Source organism: Glandiceps talaboti, chromosome 3 (genome assembly GCF_964340395.1).
Source record: "Glandiceps talaboti chromosome 3, keGlaTala1.1, whole genome shotgun sequence".
Taxonomy (NCBI): domain Eukaryota; kingdom Metazoa; phylum Hemichordata; class Enteropneusta; family Spengelidae; genus Glandiceps; species Glandiceps talaboti.
The window spans coordinates 14757586-14775272 of NC_135551.1; the positions used below are offsets into that span (position 1 = coordinate 14757586).

At 34.5% G+C, this 17687-nt stretch overlaps 2 long non-coding RNA genes across 2 annotated transcripts; both read left to right on the top strand.

Annotated features, from left to right (window-relative positions):
- The first annotated feature begins 408 nt into the window (after nt 1-408).
- LOC144433419 (uncharacterized) lies at nt 409-5697 on the top strand. The gene is made up of 4 exons (XR_013480765.1): nt 409-469; nt 1565-1633; nt 4628-4832; nt 5524-5697. It is a non-coding gene; the product is annotated as an uncharacterized LOC144433419 (long non-coding RNA).
- Nucleotides 5698-14037: 8340 nt separating this feature from the next.
- LOC144453956 (uncharacterized) lies at nt 14038-17687 on the top strand. Its single transcript, XR_013482464.1, has 3 exons — nt 14038-14096; nt 16576-16714; nt 17548-17687. It is a non-coding gene; the product is annotated as an uncharacterized LOC144453956 (long non-coding RNA).

Genomic DNA, 17687 nt, shown 5'->3' on the forward strand with positions numbered 1-17687 from the left:
GTATAACACAACAAAAGTTAGTACGTGGAGGCTCTTACTTGAGTACGGAGTCACATATATTTGGTCGGTATGACGCCGTTCCAAGTCAGAGATCCAAGTTGTTTCAGATATGCGAGCAATGTATTACCAGGTTGTCAACCTTCGTTAACTGACAAGCCCGCATAGTAGTGTACGTGTGTAATAAACACACATTGTTCACCTTACACATACTAACTTGCTAACATACCGGTACTATAATGATTAATGGTTTACAGTGGCATGCATTTTTTAACCAATATGAGAAATGTTCCATAAATGTATTACTTACATAGCAACGCATTCCAATTTTACTAGCACGAAGGTGGAGCTGTTGTCACGCAAATAGAGTGTATATAACGGGGGTGATTCATTTCATCTTATTCATAACACCGTACGTCAAGAAGATCATCGCCAACTTTTGAAGAAGAGAAAAGTGTAATCGTTATTTGAGGTATGTGATCTCTGGTTTATGTGCTATCGCCAGACACCCGATCTTGTATATGCTGTCAATGAGTTTGTCTTTCATTTTTTGTGAAGTTTTTATATTGACAAAATACTTGTTTGGCGTATATGATTAGTATAATTGTTTCATAGTTTACAATTCATGCAATATATATCATGAACAGTATCTCGATTAGATTTGACAGAAAGTTGTACATTTGTATGTGCAACGGTAACCACTTGAGTTGAGAGAAATCGTCATCTGGCTCAACAAAAATCTCTTCGAGATTAGTATATTTTGATGTAGTTAGGCTATCTTGAGAATACAAACCTCAAATTTAACACAATATTTACATGTATGATGTAGTTTTAGTTGTGATGTTTATAGCAAAAATAGCAAGTTTTGATAATTAGACAATTATGTTTACAATACAAGCTTTAAATTTCGGATAATTTAGTACTAACATACATTGATGGTAAAGAAGTGCATATGTCCTTTAAAGCATGTTGACGTAGCTCATAATCTTAATGATTCGTTTGCATAATTAATTTAACAAAGGCAACCGTTTTACAAATAGAAAAGAAAACTGGACTTAAGTGTTAATATGTTTGTAACTACCGTTTCATGCTTTTGCAAAAAGACATGGCATGGAACTTATGAAATCAGAAGCGCTTCTCTTTTTAATAGTATACCCGGGGTATTGGCATAAATACAATAATTCTAGAGGTCATATATAGCCAATGACGGTTTCAATTAAACGTTTAGTTTGGTTATAGTCTGTAAGTAGGTAGGAGTCGGCTCATTATAACATGACGCTCATTATGCTAGATGACTTTGATGACGATGTCACACGCTAACAGAGCTGATAGAGTGCCTGGTTAATTGTTGTTTTATAGTGTATTACTGATTTTATATCCTGATATTGGACTGTGATATTATGAATATTCCAGGGGAAATCTGTCTCTGTAGCTTTGAAAATAATTATGTTTAGTGGACTGTATTTGAGAATATATTAACTTGGTATACATTGGTAAGCGTCGAGATTCTAAAAATTAGCACTATAAGTTTTATTATCTAACTCAGTGTCGTTTCATATAATTCTAGAATCAATCATGAAGACTCTGTATGTTCTGCTTGCATTATGTGTCGTCGTTGCGGTTGCAGAGAGTGCAGGTAAGGACTCACGTTGTTGAAACTAATACATTGTCAATTGCTCAGGAGATAATACTGTCTGCTTATGTGTTTTTTTCCAAGGGATGGATTCTTCATACAGAATCTAGTAATAAGGAAATTACAGAAACATAATTTCCATACGAAGCTTTCAATTACAAAGTCCCCGTTTTATCTTTGACATTACCCAAAATGAACACCAATGTGATAGCTGTGTTAGGGCTAACGTGCAGCGGCTCGGAAGATTGTGTATGATTAGTTCGCTCCTAATTAGTATTTTTTCATGTGTGCGTTGTAGAAAAAATGTACAGTTTTGTCGATATTTATCTATTGCCTATCCAGCTATATTGTTACTATACACGCCATCATTTGACTGTTGCTATGGGCGTGGTCTTCGTGCTAGGCATATATGCTTACATTTGTGTAATGTTTATTCACTTGCTTATTAAATTCCTGTTGTTATCCTTGCAATATACGCCATCATTTGACTGTTGCTATTGGCCTGGTCCTGTTGCCAGGGATATTTGCATACAGTTTTGAATATTTACTCACTTGCGAACCAGATGTTATTATTTTGGGAAAATATACTGGCATTCTATTATTGCCAAGGGCGTGGCCGTGGTTGCCAGGACCAATTAGTCTCTTGAGATATAAGTTTTTGACATTCACATTTTTAAACTCAATTTGAATATTGCTGATGACACATGCTTGATATTTTTCATCTACATAGTAACTACCAGCCCCATCTGCATAGTAGCTTTGGAATTAAAGATCTTTGACGAAAAAGTCGCATTTTTAGACCTAATATTCCTGATGTTCCTATTTTGGTTATTTAACATAATCATTTAAGTCAAATATTTAGAACAGTTTTCTACTTACTATGTCAAATATTTATGGTTATTACTTGTTTCCACTCAATAAAATAATTTGTCTTTCATTTTTGTTTCCTCTTTTGCCTTTTTAATAGGCCTGGTTAGGAATAAAAAGTTAAAGTTACATAACGGATGTTATCACTTAATTCTAAAACTTGATAACCCCCAACCCCCAACCCCCACATATTCAATATTCACATGACAGGTATGTTTTGATTGTGACTCAATGTGGACTGCTTGAAGATCTCGGGTTAGCACTATCATAATTATAATTATTGACTACACAGGGTAAATATATTCCAAAAGGAGTTTAATAGCATCTTGACAGTGAAAGGTAGGGGGAAGCTTGAGAAGGGAATATATACATCTCTTCCGAGGGGTCCTAGAGGGTCTCCCCATATATAGAAGCCAAGGAGGTGTTTAACTCTGAAAAATCAATTGTGAGACTATTCGGACATTTTCAGAAAATAATTTCAAAGGTTTACAAGACAGCACCAACATGTAAAAAGCAACTACATAGGGTTAAATATTTTTTGAATATAGTTTGATAGCATCTTGATAGCCAATATTTAGACTATTCAGACCATTTGATGCAATAACTTGAATCCATGCTTTACAAGACAGCACCATCAAGTATCAGAAACTATTCTTTATAACTCACACAAGGTTGAAATATGTTCTTAAATGGCATCATTATATACATGTAGTAAAGGTCAGCACATCTAATGGTAGTATCATTGGTAGGGGAGATTTGGAGTTTAAGGCAATTTTAGACTATCTAGGCAACCATTTCACATCTTTAAAAGACAATATCATCTCAAATTAGAATAGGTTGAAAATATTCAAGAAAACTTTAATACTATTATGACAGTAAAAAGGTTGTTGGTTCATCTGATTGTTGGTTGAATGCATGAGTGACCTCTGGGGTGAAGGAGTCCTGGGGGTTTTTGCCCCGGCTGATCTGTAGTTGTTTGTTTCTATTAAGACAATGTTTAGGTTATCCATGGCCTTTCAGGTAATATTTCCAAGCTTCGAAAAGCTAACGTAAATGTAAGGTTTATATGAGTTTCCCTAACATAAAAGGGGCCCGTAACATTGGTTTAGGGGCATTAATATTGCATGTATAGTAAAGTAATTGGTATGTTAGAGAACATTAGGTGGTCATACTGAGTGTATAATAGAAACTGGACGCTGATGAGATGTGGTGATTTGTAGTGTCAGTAGACACTACAAACTATTACTACTGTAAAAGTTAAACTCCAAAAGATTTTCAAATGATTGTGGATCCTTAATGTTTCATTAATGTATCATTCCTACCTTGATGTCGTACGACATCTTGAACTTTTTAACATACATTCATTTAACAGATATTTACAGTTACGTGCAGACCGTCATTTTGACGTAGCATCGTCCGATACAGAACGCGCATCTAAACCTCTCTATTACTAAATAATATTATAGTATGCCCGGGCCCTCCCTAGGCCGCGGCCGGTAATCATGATGTCGACTTTCTTCAGTGCTTTAAGACTTGACATGTTTGTGTAGATCTGCAATGTGTAGTATTACTACACTGTAGTAGTAAAAGTTAATGAAGCAGAATATCAAGGGTGGGTAATACTTCCATGAAGGAGTGAAGATTGCTAGGCTGAGTAGAGTGCAAAGTTACTTATGGGCGGCGTCATCAGAATGTCATTCATACTCTATCCAATCAAACACAACCTTGCGAGAACAGCATTGTAAAGTCATTATTTAGATATCATAATATATCATTTACAATAGTTTCTAAGTATTTCATCTAACTTGACGAGTATATCTCGAAAAATGTTAGCTGTGACTTCCATATTAATATTAGGTATTGTATATAGTCCCAACCCAACCAAACAGTTCAACCCTACCCCTCCCACAACCCCCACCCCTATTGTCTATGCTAAAACTCAGTTGGTAACCTGTAAATGTTGTGACACATATATTCCAGGAATATGTGATCAATCATGCTTGCAAATAAAATGACCAATTTGATTAATTTTTGTTAATTACTACATTTGGCGAACTTGAAATAAAGAGGTTTATATAAAAGAAGTGACAGTGATCTTATATGCAATATATTTATTCTTTACCCTTCCAGTAACTTTGGAAGATGCGACCTTAGGCGTTGTTATTTCCTTGGTACCTGACAAAAAAATAAATGACAACTGGATCGACAATTTGATTCATGGCTTGGATGTTGGCGTAGCAGATTGTGATTGTTGTATATTGACCAACTGCATACCATGCGCGTGTCCTGCAGGCTGTCCCAATCTTCAAGGATGTTGAAAATAAACACTCGAAAGGTCAGTATTTGTATCTCACTATATCACATCACATTACAACACTTCACATATGATATGATATGATATAATATATATTATATCATATCATATCATCATATCACATCATATCACATCATATCATATCATATCATATCATATCATATCATATCATATCATATCATATCATATCATACCATATCCTTTAATATCATATCACGTCACATCAGTTCACATCACATCACTTCACCTCATACCATACCACACAATACCACTTTACAAGACACGACATATCATATTACGCTACATATCATGTCACATCTTATTGCCTAACATCACAAAACAACTCACATCACATGCCATCATATAACATCGCATTGCATCACATCACGTGAAATGATATGGCATCACATCAAATCGCATATCATATCATATCACACCACACCATATATCATATCATCATCACACAATACTGCTTGTATTTTAACCTTGTTTATGTCAACATTTTGTTGTTAGTACAATATTTGTTTGAAGAATCACGATGTTGAATAAATAACAAACAAATGGTTTTGCAATTATCTCATTTGTATCATTCTCTTGTGCTTCATAATAGCTGTCATCAAAGTATGTACAGTGAAGTTAGGAAGGATATCTAGATTCGTAGGTGTTAAAAGTATAGTAAAGTTGCTCGGACTCTATGTTCACTCTCTTGCAGGTCACCAATTGAATATAACACGTGGTTTTAGAAGATACTGTTAGATGCCAACGTTAAAACGTTGTTTTATTATGTCTATCTAATAAATATCATACTGTACTTATTATGTCTATCTAATAAATATCATACTGTACTTATTATGTTTATCTAATAAATATCATACTGTACTTATTATGTCTATCTAATAAATATCATATTGAACTTATTATGTCTATCTAATAAATATCAATCTCGTCAATGCATAATATATCTTGTGAATGGATATGACTTATTGTAAATTAATGGGAACAAGTGATTGTTCTTAATTCCTGTGTTAACAAATATACGAAAACGACTATTTGTGCCTAGCCTGTATACCCACGTATAGCTCCTTATATGTAACCTGGGATGTCATCATAATAATCATGTTACTTCTACTGGCCTCTCAAAGCACTTAGGATTATCATGTTCTACATCAATAACAACTCCCTGACCCTTGGTAATAGTGCCCTCATACCAGGTCATAAACCATACAGCTGTGTTGACTTGAACACACTCGTGGCTCAAGTTATACACCCTAAAATCATAATCCGGAGAGTCCTATGTGGAATAGTTGTTGGGTTGTCACTAAACATGGAATTCATCATTGACTGATGATATACAGAAGTTTGACTGTGGATCCATCTAAGTTGTTGTCAGCTGATGACTTTAAAGGAAGATGACGTCATCCAGCTGTATAACATTACTAACTTGAAATTGTTTGAAGGTCACTGGAATTCTAAACCACGTTAAAACAAGGTTACAATTCTACAGGTCAATAGACATCATTTATCGTAAACTCAAAGACAATTACGTGTCTTCATTATCCTCTTTCGTAAATATGCAAAGAGATTTCTTACCCAACAATTGGTCACAATATGTCAATGCATAGCTTTCTCCATTAACTAACCCACCAGAGCCATGGTTAGAGCTATTGCTCTAATTTCTAGAAATTTAAAAAGCCGAATGTTACTATATTTAAGAAAGTGTGGGTGTGTATGTGGGGGGGGGGGAGGGGTGAATTGCCGAAATAATAAATATAGAAATATCGGTCTATGGTATTTAACATTTGTACAGAGTTTGGCATCAACCCACGAGCAATCATGTCATGCCAGAACACTTTTACATGGTGATCAAACACTTTAACATGAACAAAGACCGTTAACATGGTGAACATAACACATATACATGGTAAACATAACACTATGCCTTTAACAATGTGAACAAACCACTTGAACATGGTAAGCAAAACATTATAACATTCTGAACAAGAACACTTGAACATGGTGAATCATTCCCTTAGTTATGAATTATATTATCAAAAGATAACCACACAATCATCACTCACAAGCTGGCTCCTTTGAATTTAGCCATCTATAAACGTTTGGAGCATGCACACCACAAATATCAAAACATACACATGCATGGTATACTTGGCAGTGTGTCAAACATTAGAATTTCGAAGATACACTTTCTCTTTTACTGAAATTACAAAAAGGCATTTGTAAAAATAAACCAAACTCAGAATTTGGTATTAAAGTATTATAACTGTATATTAGTCAAAGGTTCTTTGTACTCGGAGCACAAATCACTGTTAGACAGCACAACAGCACAACAGCACAAATCACAGTTAGACAGCACAAATCACAGTTAGACAGCTTTCGACTGCAATGTTGTTCACTCTGTGATAGATGGCGCTGTTCATTATGATCATGTCAAATGGTAAGCAGTCGAAATCGTCCAGCTTAGGCCCAACAAGAACAATTGTGTGGTTCCAGTTCCGGTCAATTTTAAAATAGGTGGGGTAGATTTTTTATTTTATTTTTTTCAAATAATTGTTATTCATTTGTGAGTGTCTAATTCAGGTTGTTATGTTTTCCTATGTTTTTATATGTTCTCTGTGTTATTCGTTTCTTCTAATCAGATGTACAATCATAAAATATTGGAAGAACAGCCTTCCGTAAGAAAGGATATATATTAGGGGAGAAAAGTCTGCGTGTCTGTGCGTGTGTCTGTGTGTATGTGTGTTTGTGTGTGTGTGTGTGTGTGTGTGTGTGTGTGTGTGTGTGTGTGTGTGTGTGTCTGTATCATCATTTTCTTTTTTAAAAACGGCTTGCTCAATTCAAACGAAATTTGGTACACATGTTTCGCAGGGTAATGGCAAGAACTGATTAGGTCTTAGCGAACATGGTTTTTGGTTATTTGGCTATATTCCAAGAATGCACGCAGCTTCAAATTCTATATAATTTGGTACATACATTTGCTATTATACCAAAGCGCATCTGTCCTGAAAATATTGCTTTTAGTTATTTCAGTGATGTGCACTGACCAGGAACAATTCCCTTCTTTTTCAGTCAAACAAGCCCAGCTTCAATGTCCGGGTCAAATCATCACCTTTCTACCGAAAATTCATTCTGAAGAATTCGCCAAGATAAATCCAAACCATCTCTCAATCTTCTTTGATCAAAATTGAAAATCTTCTCTCTTTTTGTATTTAGAAATATTTCAATACCAGCTGAGTTTCCTCCCAGAACACGCGTGCGTTAATCCCACAAGAAGTATACTGACTGCGTAAGGGAACGTTTTGTTGACATCATATAACATACAGTGACAACGCGCAGTTCTATTGTTAACATAAAAAAAAAATGCCACAAAAAGATCAACTTTGATAAACTTAATCTACAAATTGAAACATTAGAGGGAGTAGATGAGATGTCGATGGACGTCTCTCGTCACATGTTTTGTCTACCGTCACTGTCGTGACCTCTAACCTACTCACTGACGTGTGCGAAACACTGAACTTGCTACCGGAACATATATATCTGCCACAGCTCAGAAGCCTTAGTAAACCAAATTTATGGAACAGGTTGTGATTTTCATTTGTTGGTCGGTTAGATTAATGGAAACAAAATGAGTACATGTGTATTTTGATGCCGAACAAGCTGTGTTAGGGGATCGTGTTGCATGATCTTGACAGTGACACATGTGAATGTTGGGCACTGAATCAATGCGTAATCACTGGCATGGCCACTATAGACGGCCGGTGCATGTGCGCCTGGTCAGACATGAAGAACGTGCTTGTTGTGCAAATCAGAAAAAAATCACTGTGGTATTTACAAAGCATCCCAACTTTGACGTTGTTGATAGTTTTAGTTAAAGATTCAAGTTCAAGGACACCTAATGTCAGCTTTCCTATCAAGTTTACAGTATGTAAACTATGCTGTCATTTGATATAGCAGGACCAAATCATGATACACAGCCAGTGATGGTTAATTAATAAAAAATAAATTATTATAAAGTTTGTTTGACTGTATTTTTTGTAAGTTTTTCGTTCACATTTGGTACGTTTTAAAGTCAGGGATTTTTTTCTTCAAAATGTCATGACTTTGAAGAGGAAATGATAATCACAGCAGTGTAATAACAGTTTTAAAAATGAAACAGGTGGTTAAAAGTTTAGGATTTCTCAAAGTTTTTACTTAATCATATGTTCACTGTGACTTATTTTGAAGTTGGTCTTTGTTCTTGTCTGAAAAAAGGGAATTATAAATTTGAGCACTGCTATTCATTGATATTTAGATTAAAAATTGTGACTACCTGGTTGTCGAATCTTTCTAAACAATATATAATATACTCTGTAAAAATGACTGAAAATTACATAATCTTAATTGCCTTCTATTTCTAAGGTGTAATGTGTAGCACACAATGGTCAAAACATAGCTTACTGGGAACTGTTATTATGAATGGAATTTTTTTATGTAGTTAGGTAATGGTCTATATGTAATGGAATATCTAAGACCACAGTATCTCTATAGTGGTCTGAGATAATCTATATGAATATTTCATAAACAATAATAATTGACCCCACTCCCTGTCGAATGACACCACTTTTTGCAACCACGGGGCCTTTGTCCATACTTGTTGGAAACCTTGGCAGAACACTGCCGTCTACCCCCCCCCCTCCCACCCCCATTGTTACATCAGAGCAGCATGTGGCTTTCATCATGGCTGAAGTCGTTGAGGTTTGATGAGGGACAGGGCTCGAAATTAATACCGCCGCACGGTACATTTTACTGCAATGTAATAATAGCTCAGAATTTTTCCATAATTTTCAAAATTAGGCTTAAAATTGGTAAAAGTCATAATGCATTCCTAATTTCTCGACCAGTTTTTAGCTTGAAATCAGTTGTATCATCACTCCGTAATGGTAATGCGTTTCATGACCCATGACATCCATGACCTTAGAAGACGTTCCGATGTTTACATTATTACTTTTAATTACTTTTAAACAGTAAATCCCAAAGGAGTTCTGAGATCTAGAAATGTTTACTTGTTATCTGGTGGATTATTTTGACAAGTTCACACTGAAGATAAACATTTCATAGAAGTAATGATATATATAAATGAAAATTCATCTAGCACACTGATGACAATCACGTAACTGTTTCAAATAGTTACATACTAAAGTTCAAATTGGATAACCTGAAAAAATTGTTAGCGATGCCACTTTGATTAATAGGACGAATGTATTTTGTACTCCTGATAAAATCACACAATATATAGTTCATGGCTACAGATATACACCCATCAGGATGATAAGTATTCAATCATCTTCTTACAAAGTTGTTCTATGGACTTGTTAACCTTGCTACAATGAAGGAAAGAGACTTGTAACAAGGATTCAATAAAGAGAAGAGAAAAGAAGTTGTATAGAGACTAACAGGACAGAAAGGACAGAGAATAGAACTGAAAAAATACATATTTTATTCTTGCCCCCCCCTTTTTTTTATTTCGCCCGCCCGCCCCGCCTGACTATTCCACTGGAGATAAGAAACACACACAAAAAGGTCACCCTAACGATGGTAACAGCATTATAATATTTATAGGTTAACTTATTTTCTAAACTATTTGTGAACATTATTGTTAGGGAACTGTCACTGTTGGCTACCAAGTACAGAATAAGAGAGTCATTCATTGCGAAATAGTCGCACAGCAAATGCTGAAGACTTTTAGCGAAACAAGTGACATTATGAGAGAGTCTAAAAACAAGAACGCTTGTTTTAGTCTAGTAATTAATATTAACTTGGATAACCCCTCACATACCTTAGATTCAACATGTAATGGATTATAGGACAAGTGATTGTGTTTCAGCAGATAACGTTGTTCTTGTACAATTAGTATTGTAAGCATTAAACTACTCAGTGGTGATATATATTGAGATACGTTAATGCTGAACTACACATTGAGGCATAATTTATGCGCATTTGTAGATGATCTGGACCCGTCCGACAGAGGTCGAACAAACAACAAAGATCATTTTACATATGAATATGTTACTACGATTGTGTTGCCTTGTCAAATAAAAGTTATACGTTGGGGAGGTGAATTGGTAGTAACAGTGGTGTCAGTAGTGATGGTGGTTATGTATAAAACGTTTGCGCATACATGATGGGGTGAGGGTAGGAAAGTGACATTTTGTGCATAATACCGGAGTGTGTCCGTCCCTCGGTATATACATACAGGCATATTCGTATTAGTTTTGTCACCATCTAATTATGAAAATGTTTCCAGATGTTCTTGTTTGCGTGTTGACAATGATATTTAAAACAAACCGGCGTATATCTGAACCGGTAGGTTTGGAGACAAGGCAAAACAAGCATCGACATATGGGACAAATCAGAGCAATGACATTAACAAAACTACACCTTTAGTTATCAAATGCAAACTGGGATATAGAAAGAAGATCACCGACTTTGTAATGATCACTCTTAACATGTCACTTTCAATAACTTTCTGTACCTCCACCAGTTCGGACATTTATAGCAGAGGTGTGAAGGAAAACGTATCCAACTATCAGATTGTTAAAGTTTCTGCCTTGAATGTATTGTATACACAAACTGTATACACATATATATCTTTAATACTGGGTAAGCAGTTTTCACTATTTAAACAAACACTTCAAGTAGTCCCTTCATGTTAATCATCATCACCTAACAAACTCAACGTGTTTGTATATATTCGTATTCGTGTGTATTCGAGTTTATTATGCTGACATTTAAAACATTAATGTAAATAAAGTATTATCGACTAAACATGTATAGATCAATAATAAGTATCTCCCATTCAAAATGAGCAATAACTGTCCGCGTGTTAGTTTCAATGTATGATAAATATTCACTCATGTAAATGACACGCAAATGTTGCAAACACAAATTGTATTGAATCATTGAAAGGCAAAACACTGACCTCACGTGGTCGAAACACAGTATAAATCATTCATCACCAGCCCAACATAAGATGTTTATCAAAAGAAGTGTAACCCTCGTCTATCTGTGACCCTTTTTTCAAAAAATAGCTGGAAATGGCCACACCTGTACAGGAATGTGATGGGATCCGCAAAGAAACGTTTTGGTTACTTTAGTCCTTATTAGAGCTGCCCTGAGTACGAGTAAATATCTTTTATAATAGCATGATTAATATTAATTATGATAAGTGTCTTTCATTTTTCTTTGAGGTAACCACCGCAATGGATGTTTTCCCATTTCTTGATACAGTATAAAAATCTATTCACTAAATAACTTTCGAAAATAATGGCACTACGTATGATTAATGGGTGGCACGCAATCTTCACCACCATGAGATATATGACTGTTATAACTATTATGCAGTATATGATTTACAAACAGGAAATGTTGGATATTTAAACAAATTAATTGTCCAAATCATTTTAATGGTGGTATAATTTAGACACACTGAATGAATTCAATAATGATTTCAAAGAATAGTCATGATTGCATTTAAATTAGTGTATGCAACAATCACTCCTTGACAAGCAATTAGTAAAACTGAGACTGTATATGATTTTCTCACAGTCTTCGCTAACTGTCTTTGTTACATACTGAAGTCGAATCCCTGTATACGATACGCCTTCAGTAGCTCGGTTTCACATTGTGTGGTTTAATCGGATGGTACGGCTATTTCAAAACCAATAAGTCATTTCAACTAATACAGTGTTAACTAGATTTCACCATTGAACGCAAATAAGATACTAGTATTTTATTGTTCTAGCTCAATGTCGACATGTCACGATACATATATTAGTCCATAAGTGGAAGGTCAAGATCTGGGGCAAAGGTTGCCATACGGATACCTTTTCTGAAAGGTCCAAATGTGAAGACTATGAAAGTGTTTGGTTCGCTTTGAAAAGAAAAGCATTGAAAGTTGAAAGTTTCAATACTCCATTGTACACAACCTACTTTGACTGCATTGTCTGTACGACCGCTGTTGGCGCTGTCCAGAGTGTCTACCCATTCACACAAATTGTCTTAATGTGTAGTTTAGGTCAAGAAAGGTACAACCAGAGTTAATCTATATCTTTCTATATCAACACATATTTTAACGCTTAATTCAGATGTCTAGCCCCAGTTCACGATCGTAATACGTGAATAAGAACATCTGTTGAAACACAATCACTTGTCTTATATTCCATTTTATTTTGAGTATAAGGAATGTAAGGGGTTATCATGTTATAACTTATTATTTCAATTCCATCTAAAAAACCCAAGTTAGTATGGCCACTACTCAAGCAGTCTTGTGTATAGGCTTTCTATGTGACAATGTCATTAGTGTCGCTAAATGCCTTGACCATTTGCCGTACCATTATGTCGCCATCAATACTTCACTTATTTTGTGATGGGGAACTCAGATTTCACTATATGAATAAACATGTCCGGTTCTCCCTTGATGTTAATCGAATATTTATGTCGTCAATGGTACACACAGGCAAACTATATGACATGTTCACTTTGATTTCATCATCACCTTAAAGATTATAACGCTGGTACATCTTTGTGTTTGCGTGTTTACAACAAATGTTTATTAAGCTGACATTTGAAATGCAGACTCAATTACATAATTATTAACTCAACATGTACAATCAACCATAAAGATCTCCCATTTAATGTTAGTCATAAATGTCCACGTGATAGAGTCATTTCATGATAGCATACGCTCCCTGGTAAACGGAACACAAATATTACAAATGCGTATTGAATCATTGAATGATACCATACTGACGGCACTTTGTTGACCTGTCTAACAAACCCCAACGACTTTGATAACGGAAACAGAATTAGTACGTGGAGGCTCTTCCTTGAGTACGGAGTCAGATGTATTTCGTCGGTATGACGCCTTTCCCAGTCAGGGATTCAAGTGGTTTCAGCCGTGCGAGCAATACATTCGAATAACGCACACAGTAGTGTACGTGTGTAATAGACACTTATTGTTCACATTACACATGCAAACTTGCTAACATACTGGTACTATAATGGTTAATGGTTTTCAATGACATGCAATTTTTACCAATATGAGATATGTTCCATACATGTATTGCTTACATAACAATGCATTCAATTTTTGCTAGCACGAAGGTGGAGCTGTTGTCACGCAAATAGAGTGTATATAATGGGAGTGATTCATTCCATCTTATTCATAACAAAGTCCGTCAAGAAGTTCGTCGTCAACTATTGAAGAAGAGAAAAGTATACTCGATAATTGAGGTATGTGATCTCATGTTTATGTGCTATCGCCAGACACATGATCTTGTGTATGTTGTCAATGAGTTTCTCTTTCAGTTTTTTGTGAAGTTTTTATATTGACAAAATACTTGTTTTGACGTATATGATTAGTATAATTGTTTCATAGTTTACAATTCATGCAATATATATCATGAAGAGTATCTCGATTAGATTTGACAGAAAGTTTGCATTTGTATGTACAACGGAAATCACTTGAATTGATAGAAAACGTCATCTGGCTCAACAAAAATCTCACGGAGATTAATATATTTTGATGTAGTTAAGTAAGCAAACCTCAAATTTAAAACAATATTTACATACCTTAACATAACGAAGAATCCATGTTTGATGTAGTTTAAGTTGTAATGCTTAATCAGTAAAAATAGCAAAATTTTGATAATTAGGCAATTATGTTTAGAATACAAGCTTTAAATTTCGGAAAATTTAGCACTGACATGCATTGATGGTAAAGAAGTGGATATGTCGTTTAAAGCATGTTGACGTAGCTCATAATCTTAAATGATCCATTTGCACAATTAATTTAACAAATGCAACCATTTTACAAATAGAAAAGAAAACTGGACTGAAGAGTTAATATATTTGTTACTACCGTTTCATGCTTTTGCAAGAGGACATGGCATAGAACTTATAAAAGCAGAAGCGCTATTCATTTTAATAGCATACCCGGGGTATTGGCATAAATACAATATTGCTAGAGGTCATATATAGCCAATGATGGTTTCAGTTAAATTTTTTTTTAAAAACGTAAGGTTTGGCTATAGTCTGTATATAGGTAGGCATCGGCTCATTATAACATGACGCTCATTATGCTAGATGATTTTGATGACGATATAACACGCTAACAGAGCTGATAGAGCGCCTTAGTGTTATTTACTAATTAGATACTGTACTATGCCATTGTAGGCTAATCAGGCATTGAATATAGTTTAGTACGTTTTCTGTACCTGCATCAGGTCTTTCACTAATCTTATGTAACTATAGTAAGTTGCTATACTACCAAAGACAATTGGCAGTCAGTATAGGTCGCAGACGCGGTATTCCTCTATTTCTATCAGAAATTGTGAGACGAGCACACTACTCGATATACATGTTTTGTCTTAATCATTTGGCGAACTTGAACTGAACAGGGTTATAACCAGATTTAAACTGAATGCCTACCGTAAGGGAATCACTAATTATGCAAATAACTCATTAAGCTAAAAGAAAATATGGCAACACGGTGTTATTTGGACAAGTGTGCTTTCTTAGGTTAATGCATATGCCAAATTACATGGAATTTGAATAGTGCATGATACTTCTTAATTACTGAATATCGTTCATTATTCAAAATACTCATTAAAGGTGAAAGTTGTAGCAACAAACTTCAGGGGACAGGTGCGTATTATTATGATTAATATAGGTACCATATTATACGAAATTTGAAGCTTGCATTTTTAAGATACAGCTTAGTTACCTAAAATCATTAATTATGCAAATGTTTCATTAAAACTGTAAGCTATATCAACATTTTATAGAACATATCAGCTTTGCTAACGTATGCACTAAATGTTATTGAAATTCAAGTATGCATTCTTATGATATATCCTAATTACCGAAAATCATTAATCAAGCAAATTAGTTATCAACACTGTAAGATACATCAACAAACTTTATAGGGTGTATAAACTTTGCTATGTTTAATGTATGAAGTAAACCATATTGAAATTGAAGTATACAGTCTTAAGATATAGCCTAATTACCGAAAATAGTTAATTATGCAAATTATTCACTAAATCTTTAAGCGAAATCAACATTTTGTAGGAGATATGCACTGTTATGTTTAACGTATGTACTAAATTGCATTGAAATTGAAGTATGCAGTCTTAAGATATAGCCTAATTATCCAAACTCTTTAATTATGCAAATCATTCATTAGCTCTGTGTGGTACATCAACTAACATTATAGGACATGCACAATTTGTTATGGTTAATGTATCTACTGAATTGTATTGAAATCGAAGTATGCAGTCGTGAGATAAAGCCTAATTACCAAAAAATAATTAATCATGCAAATTATTCATTAACACTGTAAGGTAAATCAACACATTTTATAGGACAAATGTATGCTATGTTTAACGAATATATTAAATTATATTGAAGTTGAAGTATGCAGTCTTAATATGTTGCTTAATAAGTTGATTTCATTGATGTGCAATATGTCCCTAATTAACATGAACTGATCTCACACAAAAACTAACCAGGTCGAGCCATTACCCCAAACATTATTTGTACCAAATTCCATTATAATTGAACCAGCCATTTTTAAGAAAATGATGACACACACACAAACGGACATACATACAGACAGACATCCTCCGTTTAATACCTCCCATTCCCTTACGGGAGGTAAAAGGAGTGACATTGATCTTACAGGCAGTGTAATTATTCTTTACCCTTCCAGGAACTTTGGAAGATGCCAGTTTAAGCGTTGTTATTTCCTTGATACCTGACAGACATCAAACCGAGAAGATGACCAGGAATTTGCTTACCGGTGCTGATATTAGCGCAGCAGCTTGTGATTGCAAATAAACACTCAAGAGGTCAGTATTTGTACCACACTACATCACATCACATCACTTTACATCACTTCATCTCACTTCACTTCTGGACCACTTCATGTCACGTGACGATATGTCATACCATAATATATTATGCCATGTCATTTCATGTCAATATGTTATGGCATGTTGTGTCACAAAATATCATGTCATATAATATTACATCATATGATAATTCTGATGTGATATATGATATGATATGATATGATATGATATGATATGATATGATATGATATGATATGATATGATATGATATGATATGATTATGATATCATTTAATATTATCATATATCACATCACATCACATCTCATCACATCACAACATTCATACCATAACATCACATGTTACAAGATACGACACATCATATTACGCCACATATGTCATATCACATTACCTAACATCACAAAACAACTGACATCCTATGACATCATATAACATCGCATTGCATCCCATCACATGATATGATATGCCATTACATCAAATCGCATATCATATCAGATCTCACATATCATAGCATCATTACATCACAATATTACTTGCATTTCAACCTTGTTTATGTCAACATATTGTTATTAGTACAATATTTGTTTGAAGAATCATGGTGCTGAATATAACTATTTGGTATATAACATATCGAAATTATTTAAATAAAAAACAAATGGTTTTGCAATTATCGCATTTTATTCTATCGTTCCCTTGTCTATCAGAATAGCTATCATCAAAGTATGTAGAATGTAGTTAGGAAAGATAACTAGATTCGCAGGTGTTAAAGGTATAGTAAAGTTGCTCGGATTCTATGTTCACTCTCTTGCAGGTCACCAATTGAATATAACACGTGGTTTTAGAAGATACTGTTAGGCGCCAACTTTAAAATGACAGTTTGCTTTATTATGCCTATCAAATAAATATCATACTGTACTTATTATGTCTATTAAATAAATATCAATCTCGTCA